Source organism: Falco cherrug, chromosome Z (genome assembly GCF_023634085.1).
Source record: "Falco cherrug isolate bFalChe1 chromosome Z, bFalChe1.pri, whole genome shotgun sequence".
NCBI lineage: Eukaryota > Metazoa > Chordata > Aves > Falconiformes > Falconidae > Falco > Falco cherrug.
The window spans coordinates 34,846,885-34,865,489 of record NC_073720.1 but is presented as its reverse complement, the minus strand read 5'-3'; the positions used below and the strand labels follow the sequence as shown (position 1 = coordinate 34,865,489).

Sequence of the window (18,605 nt, the reverse complement as noted above, 5' to 3'; positions counted from 1 at the left end):
GTCTAACCATATCTTCCTTACAACTGTAAGCAGAAGCTGTTGATAGCATTATAAGAAAACTGTGTTTTATCTCAGACACACAACAACACTTAAACACAACTTCTTTGCAGCAATAACCTTACATGGTCATAAAGATTTAAAAACTGATGGGTTGAATTTATTGTCTTCATATCTATGTAAAATGACTGTCTCAGAAAACATACTTTCAGGTTCCCTTTGTACTTCTTTTTTTGGTTGTCCTCTTTTTGTTCCAGAAACAAAAAATGTGGAAGGATGTCCACTTCAGGTTTTCCTACTGATACTGCAGAGGAGGACTCTAGCATATTTTTCTCAGCGGCATGTTGAGACTGTCTAGAGTGGAACAGCTTCAGAACAAAAGGAAGCTTCTGCTCTTAACTTGATGTTGGATAGACAGTGTTATTTATTGTCATAAATTTTGTCATAAACACCTTCTTAAAAGAAATATTTTGTCAGAGAATAGGACTTGAATAACTCAGGACCAGGAAATGTCTAGACCTCTTTAATAAATATTAGACAACTTGACATAACTGGTAACTTGGGATTTTAATCACTGGGTTAGAGTTGTTGCACTGCATATTTTGTTTGTTTCAGTTTCAAAAGGGGATTTTACTGATGAGCATAGAGTATGGATGGGGGAGATTTAATCAGTGCACACGGGAATGTACTATACCACCAGACTGCAATTATTAGACCATTTCCACTTTCTTAAGAAGATCTTACTCTCAATTATTTGCTAGCAAATAAATGAGTAAACTAATAATAATACTGGGGTCTTAGTCTTGCTTCTGTAATAGATGGCTCAGAAGAGATCCTTTGTAATTCAGTCTCAATACCATATGTCTCTGTTGACATTAAAGTGCTTAGTTCCAAATGAGTTGGCTTCATTCAAGAGTCTTAATTCAAGAGTGGATGATTAGATCTTAAGCTAAAAACCTATTAGGTTGTAAGCACTTCTGTTGCTGAAAGGTATTAAAGGAACAGCATAGTGTGGTTGCAGATAAATCCTCTATATCTAGTACTGATTGGTTAAACCTTGTTTGATCTTCAAACAACATTAAAAACTAGCTGCAACGTTCAAAGTTGAATGTCGCATAAGTAAACCTCCGGGAAATGTGAAAATACATTTTGATGGGTTTTTGAGAGATGGGAAAGCTCAGATATGAGAATCTGTCACTCTTGTGAACAAAAATAACATAAAGATGTTTTACATAACACACAGACATTTTATCATTTAGAACTAAAAAGCATAGTTTGTACTTTAGTCAGAATAACTTATGTTTATATATATATGTATTTATATATATATATATATAAATAATTTAGCAAGAATAATAAGCAGCTCCAAAGAATTTTATCCAGTCATTCCTTGGCATGGTAACTAACATTTTTAGTAATCCTGCAAGCTATGTATTTTATTTTTCATCTGCAGAGCAGTACAAATTATGTATTGAGCAAAAAAACCCCAGTCCTTGTGGTAAGTGAAAAGAATTATTGTCTGATTCCTTACTGAATAAATCTCAAATACTGAAAGTAAAAATTGCTATTTTGTGGGAGCTGATTCATGGCACAATTTAATTCTATACATGTCCCAGGCCACAGTAAATTTATTTTCCAAATGATGTCCTTTGCCACCAGCCCTATAAAAGAAATAGGAGAAGAAAATGAATACAGGAGTAACCTTGAAATCTTACTTAAATGCTATTTTATAAAATATTTAATACCAATAACAAAAATAACTGGATTTCAGAACCAATCCTGTTATTTGCCAGATGTAATTTGGTGACTGTTTTGAATGCCCGGCTTTTGCTATGTTTTCAAAAGGGTTGCAGAATAAGATTTTCAAGGAGTAACTCCTTCATAATGGTCTGAATAACTATGCGAGTGCTTGCACTTTGCTAGTGGTCACGTTCCCTGCAGTAATGCAGTGTATGTTTAAAAAACTGATAAGCATGTGTTATAGCCATCTAAAATGAAATTAAACTCCTTCACGATGGCTTACCTTTGCATACATATAGGAATTTCTTAGGGACTATAACTTGGCATGAAATATATATTAAAAAAAAAAAGTATAAAAAATCTGAATAAAAGCACAATGGCTTGCCTTGGGTTTGTCTTGCAGGTACTCACTTACTGATGGTTCTTTGTCAGTTTCTGTGATGCTGACTTGTCCTCATTCCTTGCTACCAAAAATGGCATCCAGAGCCCTGGAGAAGACAGTGAGCTCACCACTAATAGATATAGATATGTATACACAAACGGCTGAATGGAGAAGTGGAAATGGGAAATACCTTTGCAAGCCGTAGTAAAAAGAAAGGCATTCAGGACATGCCTACATGTGAAACAGGAATTAACTTAAAAAACACTTCTAGAAATCAGTTTTCCAGAGAGACACAGCCTTCCTGGTGAAACAGTGTGCTTTCTTCTTCCCTTCTCTAAAGTTCTCATTTATTAAGCAGAAGTCAGTAAGGGACCTCTGCTGTAGTTGAGAACAACATGACTTTCATATTTAAGTAAGGCAAAAAGTCAAAGAAGTCTGTGCTGCTAGAGGGCTTGAAAACCTCTTCTCCAGTCTTTTCACCCCATTTCTGTTAGGATGCTGAGTGGCTGCAGGTGAGGGTAACCAGGAACAGCTGTCTCTGTCCCTGTCCTTGATGATGCCATGGTACACAGACCACAGCACCACTGTCAGCTTGTGGTTCTGGAGAGACACCTGTGTGCCACTGGATCACCCAGTGATGAAACGCTGCTTAGGATACAGCCTGGAAACCAAAGACAGTTTTATCAGGTTAGCCACAGCACACAGTACAGAATTGACACCTCAGCTTCTTTGTGTTGGCTGTAGGAGGACATAAATTTTGATCCACCATAACGGAGTCAGATACTTATGTTTTGGGGCTAATGTGAACTGTCACTGAGTGCACTCACAGCACACAGACACCCTGCAGCTTATGGCCATGGTGCTTATCTAGCCATAAGGATTACACAGCTGTATGTCATGAACATATGACCTGAAATTCAGGAAAGTTGACCATAGTTAGACCAAGAAACATTTCACCTATCTACCCCAGCAATTCACATAATTATTGATCAGGGTTGCAAGAAAAAGAAGTTGTTGCTACCCTGTTTTCAGCATCCTTTTGTTCATGTATTTGCTAGGGCCTAGGCTAACGTTGTACTCCTCAGCTGTGTCACAGCAAACTCCTGCATAAATCCTACATCCATCTGTCCCATTTGGATATATATATTGCATGAGTAAATGACCTCTATCAAAATCTGCTGTAATGGTGAAGTGAGGTAAATTGATAGAATAATGTGAACATGCTTACTTACAGACTGCTTTGTTTTGAGTAATCCTCTGTACTGGTTTACAGGATGAAGTACATGAAATAATTAGGCTAATAGGGAAAGAGAGAGTAATGGGGAGAGGGAAGAATAGAGGGTGAGTAGTAATGCAGGAATTCATATTCCCTGAGACCTGGAAAAGGCAGAGGAATCAGGACAACTGTTCCATACTCTTTGACAGCAGCAGGTGCTATTTTCCTCAATAAAATTGAGAATTAGCATGTTTCATAACTTCACAAAATGCATATTTTCAGTAGGCTTAAGATGAATGCTCCTATGGCAATGTGCAGGAATGATAAAGAACTTGCAATCCAAAGGGTAGATATTGTCTAACCAAAGGGGAAGATTTGAAAAGTGGGGGCACCCTCTCCCTGTTCTCACTGAAAAAAACCATCTCACTACATTCCAGTTTCTCAGAAATTTTCCATTCAGAATTCCCATTCTGCTTGGCTTAGGTGTTTATTTCTAAGAACTTATTTACTTACCTGAATTCACCCTTCATGACTCTGGTTTTCTCTCCTTAGCCAGCCTTCCATTTCAGTGCTTCATCTCTTTTGCCATAACTTTATCACTTTCACTGTGGCTTGTAGCAGAGCCAGCAGCTACTATTTTCTGATGATGTGACTGGAGCTGCTGGCTGCCTTGGTGCTGCTCCCAGCCCTGCCTCGCCTTGCAGGCAGCACCTGTGCACACACAGTCACTACCATTTTCAGTCCAAGGCAGCTGGATTGTGTGTCACCAGAAACTAAAATCCAACTGAGCCTGTAAATTTAGGCTGGAAATACCACCATACAGATTGCAGGATAATTTACTTCAGTGCTATCCTTGGGCCACTGTATCCTACCCCCCTCACAAAAGGCAAACACAGATTTCCTCATGGCTCGCAGCAAAAGAAATATCAAGTAGTTCTGCTTATAATAACAAAAAGATTTATGAGATGGATATACCCTCAAACCTTGTGGGTACCGTGTGCTGATCCTCAGCACTGGTGAAGCCCTGAAAAGTCTGGCAAGTTAAGATTTACAACAGTTTACAGCTGAAGCTGTATAACCCTATGGCTCAGTTCCTTCCCCTTGTGGAAACATAGGGCAAGTAGCTCCACCAGAAAGGTGTGTGGAGGACAATGCTCACCCTCCTTTCATGGGGAGGGGGGAAATAAGAGCTGTAATGATCAGCACATCTCAAAACTTGTGAAGCTTGTCCCTGGAATAGCTCCTGGGATTTAAGAGCTGAAGGCATCGCCTCCCAGACTGACAGGAAGGTACAAACTGTGTCAGTTCTGCTGTTATAGGGGTACATCAAGGTTAATGTTTTATCTTCATAATGCTTTTTCCAGTGCTTCTAGAAGGTGGTCAGAATAAACACAGACCGATTAAATACCTGCTTTGTTAATTAATGTGTAGCTGAAAACTGCTATCAAGACATTTAGTCTAACAACAGTTAACATGTTAAAAAGTTATCACACCCTAGCTCAGTTTTGTTAGTTTGACTGCCTTGCTCGTTATTATCTTCTTGTAAGGAGTTCCAGTTACTCTTTGATGTTTGCAAGTCACTGAGCTGAATGGGAGATGTGATTTGTTTATCTCTTTGCAAAAAAAAGTGTGTTCTGCAGGCTTGCCTGCCATGCAACACTAAATACACTCAAATGCTGTCCTATAGAAAGATGAAATGACCACCGAGAGCAAGTTGAAATGCAGCATAGTGGCAAGGACTGACAAATCATAGCTTATAAAAAGGTATTTGCTCTTCTTGTTTATTGGAAGAGAGAGCGTGGTGCTGAACAAATTGCAAAACTGCCTGACAGCCATCCTCCCAGTCATGTGGTTTGCAACTGTTTGGATACACATGGTAGTCTCTTGGCTTTAGGTGAAAGTGTATTGTTGTGTTACGGTAAAAAAAAACATATGAGGAACATTATGTATAAAAAACCCTTCCCTTGGTCAGTGAATTCGCTAACAGCAGAATGTTAAATGGGAAGTTGTACTTACATGCTGTTTGTAGTTAAGAACATGTGTTTGACAGTAACAACATCCTGAGACCTTTCCTACTCTCAGTCTGGTTTTGGAGGCACAGGGAAATTTTTCTCTGCTCCCAGGACCTTAGCTTTACACCCTTGAGCAGAGCTTACAGATTCAGGAACTAAATCAGGGAGAGATCTGTACTAGTTCAGGCTCCACTTCAGGTAAGCCACAATGCTCATTTTTTGACTTCCATATTTTACTTGAATAGTATACAAAAATTTTAAAAAGCAAGAATCATTTCAGAAAATAATCCCACCCGTAAGCATCTGCAGCTGTAGGAATACAATCTGCATGAACATTCAGTGAGATGGAGAATTCTGCAAGAGGTCAAAACTTAAAAAATAAAGGAACAACAGATGGTATGCTCCCTTGCACCACAAATTGGCAGAATGAAATACCAGTGCAGGTTTGGGCTGTATACCAGAAACATTGCATAACAGGGTAGAAAATTACATTTACCATATAGACTTGGAAGTTTTTTGTTAAGGAGTAGAGATGCACCCACTTTGTTTGAATGCTGACCTGAGTGCTCCGCTGGCTGAAGCTTGTGGAAAGTGAGGTACATGCCAGCCAACTGCAGTTTCCTCTTCATTGACACAGGAGTTGTGTTGTAAAAACTATTACACAACTGTTACTGGATATAAGTAATGATGATGGTCTGGGTTTTGTTACTTCGAAGATTTTAGCTGTGTCACTTGATCTCTTTGTGTTGTAGATATCTATATTTAAATATAATGGTTGCAGATGTGGTCAGCCTAGCTTTGAGATTTTGCTGTTCCTGTAAGCAGAGAATTCTGGCAGAAGAGCTCCAGAAGCATTTCAGTCACTCTAGGCTGCTGGCTACTAGAAAGAAACTTGAAAGCTACAGGAAGGAAAAAGAAGAACAAAATCCTTAGGACAAGGAACGATTTGTTCATGAAGATAAGTTCCATGATGTCAGCTAAGTGGAAATACTTGACATTTGCATAGTCATTTGTGACTGATTATGGATGTGCACAGAGCAAATGAAAAGCATTGTAGCATGGATGCATTTGAATTCAAAGAAAATAGGTATCCCAAAGTGATTTTTGTGGACTAGGAATCTTTGTGTAGGAGATCACACAGTAAACTAGAGTGGTTGCAATACTGATAGAAATAATACTAACAGAAGAAGAAGAAAAACTGCTTGCTGTTGGCAGAACTGTCTAATGAATTGCTAAAGAGCTGCCTTTCCAGCCCAGGCTTTACTTCTAATGGGCATTAATTGTATTTTCCATCTATACACAGGTTAAAGTGAAGTTCAGTGCAGAATCTGCCTGAGAAAGGTACCATAGCCAAATGGCAAACACATACCCAACAGAGAAAACCCTGATTTCTCTATAATCCTGTTATAGTGAAAGTCTAAGCTGCCTCAGTGTACTCTGTGCAAAGGCTCAGTAAAATGACAGCACTTTAAGCAGAAAAAGGAGTAGGTTCACCTTTTCCAGGAGCTGTGCACGATATTCCCTCACCCTCCCTGTACACCCTTTGATGGCTCTAATGTTCAGTCTTTATTAGGGTGTGAAAGCTCGACTCTGGTGAAAGCTGTGCCTGCAAGGCTGGCAGTGGGATATTTTCCGACTCACACGTGCAACACAAAGGGTTCTGCAAGGTAGATGAGCAATAGGGGAGTGTTCCTTGCAGGTCAGAGAATGGAGTACACCTTGCCTTTGGGAAGTCAGGTGGCTTTCAGTCCATGTGGCTGGTATGCCCACGTGGAGTGGTGACAACACTGAATAAAAGGCATTCGCCAATCATTTCAGCAGTGACTGAATGCCCTGCATGTATGTAGCAGTAAAAACCTTTTCCTTGCAATTGTAGAATACCACCTAATCAGAATTGTCTATATACACCACACCAGGACTTCAGACTGTGCAAATAATGGCACCAGACCAAAGGAGCAGAGAAGGCCTCCAGGTGCTGGCCTGAACAGTTTGCAATACTGAAATGTAACTTCAACTCTGCCCCTTGTTTCCTGTTCATTAAAAACACAATGACAGGATAGGACCTGTAAATATTAGGTAAGCTAACTCTGCAATGAAACTAACAAGTGGATATACATACCATGGCATTCACCTTCCCCTACAAGGATGTTGGGTGTTGCTGTCTAGACAATGTCAGAACGCCAATTTTGCGTTATGTCTTCAAAGCAGCTTCTCTGATCCGGTGTCATGACTATGCCTCCTACAAATGCTAACTTTGATTGAATGCCCTTATTATTGCTGCATCAAAAACTCTTTAATCCTTTATATTTTTAATAGCAAAGAGCCCGAAGTCAAATTTTATCAGCCTGTAATAAATTCTGTTTTATTTTTACTGAGACAAATCATCCATGTGCATGTGTGTGGGGATGGGCTTTCTTGCCTGAAGGCATCCATGAGCAAAACACCAAGCACAGCAAATGCCAGTAGAATTCTATTTCTAACAGTATAAAAACAGTTCTGAAAGATAGTTTTCCACTTGTACATCCCAAAATGTATTGTTATGACAAGTACCTACTATACAAATGGCAATAACCACTTAAATATGGATATTCAAGATCATGCTGCAAACTGGTGATGTTTTAAACAAAGTATCTTAAAGACAGTATTAAGCTAATTTGGGGCTTTGACCTAGCACCCAAGCATTCTCTATCATGTGGTCAGAATAGGTATTTGAACAGCATGAAATTACTCTGAGAGTCACAGAGATTAAGATTGTCACTCAAAATCAAATAGAGACGTTGTGTATCTTACCTTCAAGATCAGAAGAAACACATCCTTTCTGGTAGAGGCAGGCATGAAAAAGACTGTGAAACCCAGATACATAACATAAGTAGGCAGAGGAGAGACGTGATCAGGGTTTCCCATTTCCTATTTGGATGTGTTGGGCTACTTGGCTGTGGGTGTGGAGAGGGCATGCCTGTCTCAAGTTCTTTATCAGCCAAGTGCTACCCTTGCACAGCTAGCTCACTGGCAAAAAGCATAAACTCCATGGCCTGATGCTGGGGGCACTCAACTAAAACACAGCTGAGTAGCCTGAAGGCTAGTCCCATTAAATGCTTGCTTATGTTAATAGTAAATGGAAAAGTTCAGAGACACTAGGGGAAATCCACCTTACATTAATTTTTAATCCCATAGGTAAAAAATCTCCTTGATTCTTTGAGAATGTGTGTGAGATGCTATTTGCATGTGCTTTAAGTCTTCCTTTTTCTAGACCTGCCCATGAACCTGTAGGGGTTTTGTTTGTTTTGGTTTTGGGGTTGGCTATTTGTTGTTTTTTAGGGTTTAGGCGTTGGTGGTTTGGTGGCTGGGTTGTGGGGTGGGGTTTTTTTGGGGGGGTGGGGCGTGAGGAGGATGGAAGAGTGTCTTCTGATTACCCTTTTTACCTTTGACCAGAGATTCAATCCTGAACAAGATAAATGCTCTGTACAAAACTGAAAACAGAAAACGTCATTGTTTGGAATGAATATTGTTTTCAGACAAAACAAACAACACACAATTTAATAAATAAAGGAAGCTGCAAATATTTAGTATGTTTTCTCAGTTATGTGGATGAAAATGTCATAGCTGTTTTCTAAGCCCAAGTAGGAGTAGCAAGGCTGGGCTCAGGGACAGCGAATCACAATTGTGCCAGTACTGCACAAGGCATGCTCATGTGCACCAACCTTATTCTGGGGAAAAATAAGGAACAGTAATAACATTTTACTAACAGAAATGGGAAAAAAATGCAAACAATGGCAAGATGTGTAGAGACTGAGTGGAAAGTAGTACCAGTGTAGTACAATTGATGAAATTATAATTTGTTACCCAGTGGTTACTGCTTGTCATATCATCTCAAATATTTGTGTACTGATCTTAATCCAAAGGTTTATGGCTGTGATTGATGACATTTAATTATTATAACTTTTATTTTATTCGCATGCATATAGAAGTATCAAGTGACTCAACAGTAAAAAATGCATTAGGTTACATTCTAAGCTCTGTACAACAAGATGGAACTACAAGTGTTTTTTTGTTTCTCTGAGACCCAGATTTAAAACAATCACATGAAAATGACTCTAGCAAACCCATTTCACTGTTGCAAAAAATAAGGCACCCTTATGACTGCTATGGGAGGTGACACTGCATAGTAGAATAATATGGGTTCCAGAGCTTGCAAGAGGCCTGTCTCATCACAGCTGCAAATATTTTATTGATGATTTTTAAGACAAACCACATTTAAAATCTCCTTCATCTCCTTCATATCATGCTATAAAGCACATGAAGAAGTCCTGCAGTAATTTTAACTTAATCCTCTTACTTTGAAGGGGGATGCCATGGACAGAAACCTGTACCTATAACATTTACTAGACTTTGTCTTTAGAGGAAATCTGAATGTTCTTAGGAACTGAAACAAAACTGAAGTTGCTGTTGTTACTTCAGGGCAGGTAACCAGTAATAACAAGATCTGAAATTAAAAAACCCTAAGGATATTTAAGGTCCTAAGTATGGAAATGCAGTAAATATTCTAAAAGCTCTACTTCCACAGATCTACAATAACAAGAAACTTCAGAGAAGTTACTATTGAATCATTTTTGTTCTAGGTTTGTTCCATCTGCCCATGCATGCATGATGCTAAGCAATGACATCTTCCAAATGCACTTATGCTCACATGCAGGTGACCAGGTGATACTACTGTCCTGTTCACTGTTAAGGCATTTTGAGCTGATTTCAGCCCTTATCTACCACCATTCTTTCTACACTACAGTCTTCCATGTTTTTCAATTAATATATTTTAAAAAAAGGGGGATGGGGGTGGAGTCTGCAGTAATAAGGCCACTGGATACACTGTCCTGATAGTTGCTGTTAAATACTTGTGACCAGTTTCTTTGTCCAGTCTAATCAAGGTCTTTGGAGTACTGGGTGGTATCATAGGACTTACCACATCAAAGCTTTCACCCAGAAATGGCAATCACTGTCTAGCTTTTCAGAGATTTCTTTAGAGTTCAAGGGGCTTGCAGGCTGGTGAGGGAAAGGGAAAAGGTCCTTCCCTTACTGTGACTTCTTACCCAACCAACATATATGTGATGGCTTTCCAGGTAACATTCACCTTGTAGTGCACAAGCTGTGCTAGAGGGGATTGCTTTTTCCAGCCCTTTTTCCTTGCCAGAGTATTAAGCAGCTTATCCTGCTGACACCTGCTTTCCAGACTGTGGAACTCTCAGCCATAGCATGAGAACTGAAAGACAGGAATGGAGGGGGAAGATAGGGAGAGTCCTTATTTTTCTGTCATTGCTTATGTCTGCTAAGCATAATGGCTTTATAAGGCAACAGCAAACTTCAGTTGAGGGATTATTTATATGTCAGATGTTTACCACTTCTGGTAGACTGATCCCTGTCTGCTCGAACAATTTCTCTGTGTTCCTCCCAAGCTACCTGTCCTTGCTTCCACATCTACAGGCTTCCTTTTTGTGTTTGAGTTTGCTCACAAACTCCTTGTTCATCCATGCAGGCCTCCTGGCACTTTTGCCTTACTTCCCCTTTGTTGGGATGCATCACTGCTGAGCTTGGAGGAGGCAATCCTTGAATATTAACCAGTTTTCTTGGGCCCCTCTTCCCTCCAAGCTTTACTCCATGGTGCTCTACCAAGCAAATCCTTGAGAAGGCCAAAGTCTGCTCTCCATTGCCCTAAGGATCTTGAAGTTCACCATTTCTTGGTCACTTCAGCCAAAGCTGCCCTTGAACTTCTCATTCCCCACCAGCCCCTTCTTGTTGGTGACACTTCTCCTCATTGGCTCCTTCATCACTTGGAGAAGGAAGTTATAGTCAACAAATTCCAGGAACCTCCCGGACTGCTTGTAGCCTGCAGTGTTGTCCCTGCAACAGATAGTGGGATGGCTGAAGTCCCCCATGAGGACCAGGGCTTGTGAACATGAGCCTGCTCCTCTCTGTCTACAGAGGGCCTCATCCACTTGGTCTTCCTGGTCAGATGACCTGTAGCAGACACCCGTCCCTGCCCCCCCTTCAGTCCTTACCCATAAGCTCTTAGTCAGTTCTTTATCCATCCCCAGGCAGAGTTCCCTGCACTCCAGCTGGTCATTGGCATAAAGGGTGACACCCCCTCCTTGTCTCCCCTGTTGTCCTTCCTAAAAACCCCTGTATCCTTCTGTTCCAAAACTCTAGCAGCATAGGAACCATCCCACCATGCCTCTGTGATAAGATCGTAGCCCTGCAGGCTTGTGCACATCTCTAACTCCTCTTGTTTATTGCCCAGGCCAGGTGTGTTTGCACAGAGGCATTTAAGTTGGGCCCCCAGTGAAGCTGAATTACTGGCTGGACTGGCTGGAATTCCTTTGTGCTGCTATTCAGGTGTTCTCCTACTGACTTTCAATACATTTCCAGGGTCTGGGCATCTCTTGCTGGCACTGGCATCGAACTAGTAGGAGTGGGATGGATAGAGGCTCCCCTCCCCTGACAACTTCAGTTTAAAGCCCTGTTCACCAGCTTGGCAGGGCTGTGGCCAAAGATGCTCTTCCTCTCCTCTGACAGGTGGATTCCACCAGCTCCCAGTAGACCAGGTTTCTCAAAGCAAGTCCCATGGTCTAAGTAGCCAAACCACTGGCTATGACACCAGGCCCATAAACATTTGTTGGCTTGCCAGATATGACTGGCCCTTTCAAACCTCTTCCCTTTGACAGGGGAGACTGATGAAAAAACTACCTGTGCTGCAGTGTCCCTTACCACTGCTCCCAGGGCTCTGTAATCCTTCTTGGTACTCCTTGACACTTTTTGTGTCCAAACACCTGACAAAGGGCAGGTGCTTCTCAGCAACTGCTTCAGTATAACTGATTTATGGTCTTAGTTGATAGAAGCTAAGTGCTCACTGCCGTCAGACTTCATCCGTAGTAGCTGACCATCTCCTTAGTAGATAATGCAAATTGTGGAAAAAGTGTTTTTTATGTTCTGAGCTTATTGCAGAGGTAAGATGGAGGATATCCATCAATACAAGCACTTACATTAGAATGAATCATACCTGGCTCAACTCAGCAAATGCAGGTTTCAGTTAAGTAGATTTGGTTCACTTGCCTAAGCCTGCCCCTACAGCACCGCCAGACCTTTCTGCTGTCATGACTTTGCCTTCCCCACTGATAACACAGGAGGAAAAGGTTCTCTCTGAAAAGATTTGGGGCACAGAGGAAGGGTTATTATAACTCTTCTGAGCCTGTTCTTAGGCAATCCTGATAAGCATGGATTATTAAGAGAAAGGAAAAGTAAGTCTGGAAGCAATTTTGAGAAACAATAACGTAATACTTTTAAGAATGTTTAGAACAAACTGCTGCTAAAACTCAGTGTAAACTGTAGGTGGCACCATTTGTATAAAATTTTGGAGACACTGGGGAAAACCGTTGTCACTTCAATTTTGAGTTTTCTGATAGCTTGCCGTGATCGTATAGTGGTTAGTACTCTGCGTTGTGGCCGCAGCAACCTCGGTTCAAATCCGAGTCACGGCAGCAAAACACGCATCTTTTGAAGTGATGTAACTGCAGGCTGCATGCCAGAAATAATCTGTTAGTAATGTCTAAGATTAAAATGAGAAAGCAATTAGAAGCTCTGAAACTTTTACAGTAATAATTTGGTAAAAGAGTATGTGCCACAAGTTGCCAAGTGGGATTTTTTTTATTTAAACATTTATGGATATTGTAGTAAACACAGTGGCATAGTGAGCATGTAATTTTTACTCATTACAACTACTTAAGATCTGGACTGAGCCATGAAGTGTTTGGGTTTGATCTTTCCTAGTTTTTCCTGATAATAAAGCAATCAGTCAGAATTGCTTGGAAATGTGACAGTGGTAGATGTGGAAATCCTGCTTACCTGTATGAACTGCTGCTAGCAGAAGGTCTTTGCTGGTGACAGACAAGAGGAACGATTACTTGTCAGTGATCTCAGTGATTCCCTTTGCTTTTGTGGTAAGAACAGTGTGTAATTTCACTGTCCTGCCTCACTGAGTAATATGAGTTCAGATTCTCAGAATAGAATCAATCATAGAATCACTGCGGTTAGAAAAGACCTTCAAGGACTTCTAAAACAACCATGCAGATTTTATAGATTAGTTATGGTAAATAATGGCAATTTGTGTAATAACTGATAAATTAACAACAAAATGACATAGGTGGTAACAACTATATTAATAAGAGATTGTTATTTATGAGGTTATTTGGATGCCACTGAATAGAGTTTCTGGTAGTTGGTTCTTTAATTTGGTAAGGAGTTAAAGCAAGAGCAAGCATTGTTTTTCTTTCAGTGTTTCATCTGACAGGGTATCAGTCCTCTGCATAACAGATTACGTCTCCACCAGGGCCAGACATATTCAAGCTTCATGCAACAGGCCCAGCTTTTGCAGAGTGTGAATGACAGGTGCCTTTTTCTCTGCAAAGCATCAGGAGCTTTCCTTGCCCTCCTACCCAGTAAGGAAATGAAACAAAACTTTCTTTGCACCACTGTGAGGAAAAAAATGAAGCCACATATGCCTGCAAACCTGTTAGAGCACCTCTGCTCTGGAGGGTGTAGGTTTAGGTGTCCCACTTTTGGTGTAGTAGGCTAGTGTCCCCTAGCATCTTGCCACCTCCCTCAGGTTCATGAGAGCTCTTGCTGTTGTGTTTTTTAAATTATCTTTGGGTATTCCTCTGACTGACTTCAGATTTTCTATCTAAATATCACTCAGCCTTTTAGGAGCGTATCAGAGCAATTAGCTCTTGACTTCTTGGTCTAATTGATGAGATACAGGTGACTGATTTCCCAAAAGGAAGCAATGTAGACACATGCACTAGCATAAAACAGACCAGGATGATCTTTCATACTCTGTCCCTGCTGCAGTCTCTCAGAAATGTCACCTGCTGTGTTAGGTTTTATAAACTCCAGAAATACCAAATGAACTCATCACAGGCGCATATACTCTTTACAGCATCCTAGTGAATGAAGTCCTAGAAAAGAAATACAAAAATCGGGATGCCAGAAATTCTGCTCTACTCATGCATCATCTTGAGGCTGCTGTATCATTCAAGGGTCACCCCTGCTGGACCACAGCCTCCCTGGAACTGACTTCTCTATATCCAGTGTTCATCTGTAGCTAAAGCGTAGAAACCTTGTGTTACCTTATTGCTAGTTACAGTAATATTGATGATTTTGAACAGTTTTGACACCAGACAAATTCAAAATGTCCTTTTTTTAATTTTATGTTGTTCTGCCTAGGAACAGTGGTCATTCTGGATTTATTTAGGATACCACTGTCTGTATTGCTACCTCAATACTAGAGCTACAAACTAACAGCAAGAATGGTGTAGGCAGAGAAACAGAGTTTTCTTACCAATTCCCCCCTGCAATTATTTATTCTCCTCACAAAAGAATCAAAGTTAAAACCCAATTTCATTGTGGATTATAAACATACAAGTGCAGGTGGCTCCCAGAATTCTATTTCCTGAGAAAATATGTATCAATTTTCTCTTCTCATTAGGGAAAAACAAAACAAAAATTCTAGTGCAAAAATTTTTCCAAGGATAACAGGATTGCAGACTAGAAAGCACAGATATCCTGCAGCTGATTTTGAACTTGAAATTGTACAAAGAACTGCCATATGTTTCTGAAATATGTGGATCTTCATTTCTAGCAGATATGTCCACATAACATTTTTCCAGTTAGAAACCGTGGTCTAATAACTATATGTTCAAAATATTAACAAGGAACGAGGTTTACATAAGTCTATTTCTGAAGCCCTGAATTTTATATTTTTTTTTTGTCTAAGAACAATTTGAAGGCCAGAGAGAAGGGTTCAGCAGCCTTCTCTGCCTTTACACAGCAAGCAGATCGGGTGAGAAATGAAGAATGGGATTTAAAAAATGAGACAGGAAAAAATAGTGCATGCCTTTGTCTGCAAACTGTCTGTCTCCTTTTTGTCTCTGCCATTGTCTTCTGCATAGAACAGAAACCTTTAAAATGTAGAGGTGTCCATCTCCATATCCTAGCATGCTTAACTCACACCTTGCCACTGAAACTAACAGGACGTACCCATCAACAATGCTTGGGGAGGGATTTATTTCTTCTTATTGTATTTTAACATTAGCTGTTGTAAATTAGGGTTAAAACTGCTAGAGTTTTTAAGCTATGGAGAAAGACTTGAAAAACTTCTGAAATGTTAATTGAATCTGATGTAGATTTCTGTTCTACTTCCTACATTTTTCAGGAGTGCAGCAGAGCTGCTTGTACCCTGTCCAATGCTCATATCAGGTGTTGAGCAGTATAGAAGGCAGTGGCTGTTTTGAATCTGCAGTCATCAAATCAAATTAATTCTGTTTTTCATTCTCTTTACAGGAGTGCAGCTCATATTAAAATCTTTATAGGTCCCCTCTGAAATCCTTTCAAAGGGCTCTGGTCAAGAAGACTCTTTGAAAGGAGATCTGTGGTAGAGAGAACTCCTGAAAGCTTAAATAACTGGTTGTGCTTTAGCAAAGAATGCCAGGAATTCATTTCACAGGTGGGATGATTTTACCTCTGGAAATTCATCTCTGAGTTTAGAGGGTATTATTGTAGGATGGGTAGTAACTGGGGAAAATTTGGCAGACAGGGAGATTCCTGAGCCTGATGTGTAAACATAACTGCATAAACAATGTCTGAGGCTGCAGTTCTCTAGCTTTTCTCACAATCTGTCGTTGGTGTTTCTTAAGAGAAAGCATGTCCTGCTCTCTAAATAAGGCTGTGTGGCTTCATATTTTTAAAACTCCGGCAGCCACTCACAGAACTAGAAAGAGCTGCACTGGACCACATGTGAAGTCTGTGGTCAATTTTTGAAGCTTTTGACTTGTACCACCTTGGGTTAAGCTTTGGCTCAAGTTTGAATCCTACAACTTTCTGCACTAAATTTCAAACTGCTGAGTAGGGCCTGATTTCACTTCTTCATCAAGAGTTCAGTACAAATGTAAAACTACTAAATATCCCAAACTATCAAAATACTATTTTGTGTTAGGTTTTTAAATTATTTATCTATCTCTGGGTTTGAATATTGAATATATGATATATGTTGAATTCTAAATTCCCATTTTTTTATTCTAAAAACTTTATAGATGTGTCATCTTGATTTGGAATTTCACAGAAGCAAAATCAGCTCTTTGAGTTAGATTCAAACTCATCTGATAAGTATATCTTTCACAAACCTTTATGAAAGTCGTTGATGTGCTTAATGTTTTGCAAATTATCCTCCATGCTTTTATAGAGAAATATTGTATATGTTTTCTCTGCACCAAATACAAAGGAATATTTTCTTTGTCACAAAGAAGCCTCCATCCAAAGGGATCCCAAAACACAGTGTCTTAAAAATGTTTGAGGAGACCATAGTTTTGATAGTCCAAGCTAATAGAGCAAAAAATTTCTCTTACAACATGGTCTGTAATGTTAACATTATCAGCATCTCTGTGCTGCTAAACCAACACTTACATGCCTTTTGCACCTGGGAGTTGTGCATGGAGCCAATAACGTAGCCACTGCACTGTTTCTGGTGATTTCTTTCTTCTGGATCCCTGCATTCCCAGTTTAGAACTCAAGCTTCCAGACTCCTGGAATAATAATTTCTGTTGTTGTTGCTTTTTTTCTCTGATGTGAGCAGCAAACCTCTTATTTTACTCTCCAGAATTGTATAACTCATTTGTTTGGGGGTGGCGGGTCTAAACTCTTTAGGAAAATCTGGCATAGTAGGATGTGTTTATTCTGGGACCTACACTGTTGTTATTACTCACCATGCAGCTGAAGGCAAGGTATACTGACCTTTGTACTGGCACACAGAAGAAAACTTCTTCATGATATAACCATGAAGGCATTTGTATTAAAACCACATGGGGTAAATTAGTGTTTTACTGTTACACTTCAGAAAGAAAAGTCTGAACCATTTAGCTAAAGCAACAGTAAGAAAACTAGCATATCATGGAAAGTTCTCTTCAGAAACACATTTTGAAGGTTTTTTTTGCATAAGAACAGAAATTGACTGAAAAATAATTGCAAAAGAACTCTTGAAGGCCTAATATAAGAAACATGAAGCCTTCCAGAGAGACAAAAGTGTAGATTCTAGAAAAAGATTTAAGGGTGATCTAAGAGCAATAAACTGCTTTATTTCACCATATTGTCCTTCTTATTTCTTGTTTGATGAGAGATGGGTTTAATAGAATTAAATATTCCCTGCTGGTCTTCATAGTTATGTGAGTTCTGCTTTAAAAGCAATCCCTTTTCATCTCAATAGTTTCAAGATAGTCTTGCTTCCTCACTGAGCCCTGGACAGACACCTGGAGAAAGTTTGCCGGGAGCTGGGAAGCCTGCGTCTGGATGCCTGAAAGGTGTTTGACCACTCAAGGACATACATTACCTTCAGTAAGGAAAACTTCTGACATCCCAGCCTCAACTGTTGGAAACACACAGCCATTTCCCATAAATGAATATTTGTTACCTTCTCCTTTTTCATCCCCTGCTTTTTCTTTTGACATGCAGTCAGGCTGTGTGCTTAAGTATGAAGAAATCATTTGTTCAAAATGAGTAGTTTTTACTTCAGTCAGCAAGATGTATAGCTATCTAATGATAATGAAATTAGAATTGATCATATGATCTGAAGCTCAATACATTTTTTGAGCATCTTCTATTAATAACAAATCAGAAGTACTAGTGTGTTGCTGCATGGCTCAATCACTATATAAAATGTCTATCTGTAGGCACTTGGGAGTGTTTCTTGAAATTTTTTTTCCTTGTGCCTTTCAGCTAACTTCCTTTCCTCACCATTCCCATACTGGAAAACCACTGGTCCCTAGGACCCCTGCCCCAATAAACAGCAACACCTGCCAGGCAGCGTAAGCAGGATGGGTGAATGGTGCCTGGATGAACAGAGAATCAGACTGTTTCCCTCTCTCTTGGCAGGATCCTCCCAGTCACATCGCCATCTCCCCACAAAGACAGAATTCTATTTCCAGCAGTGTGTTGCTTAAGCAAACTTCAGACCTAGACATAATGTTTCTCATTTGCTGGTATTGATTACTGGACTTATAAGTGTATCATTCTTGGAACAAAGATATGAAAAAGGCTCACAATAAAGAAAATTATTGCATGTAATATCATGCCTCCTTTGTTGCTCTTTCCTGAATTTTTTTTCTGGAATTTTCTTTTGTGATGAGTCATCCTTGGGGACAGGTCATAGAAAGAAAACAGCCTTTAC

The 18,605-nt window shown here is 39.9% G+C and overlaps 1 protein-coding gene and 1 non-coding gene across 8 annotated transcripts in view; both read left to right on the top strand.

The window, feature by feature from the left end:
• The window catches only part of NFIB (nuclear factor I B), a 274,329-nt gene that overhangs the window by 33,325 nt on the left and 222,399 nt on the right, over window positions 1-18,605 (top strand). The gene's annotated exons all lie outside the window — the stretch shown is intronic.
• Window positions 12,802-12,873, top strand: TRNAH-GUG (transfer RNA histidin (anticodon GUG)). The gene has a single exon. It is a non-coding gene; the product is annotated as a tRNA-His (tRNA).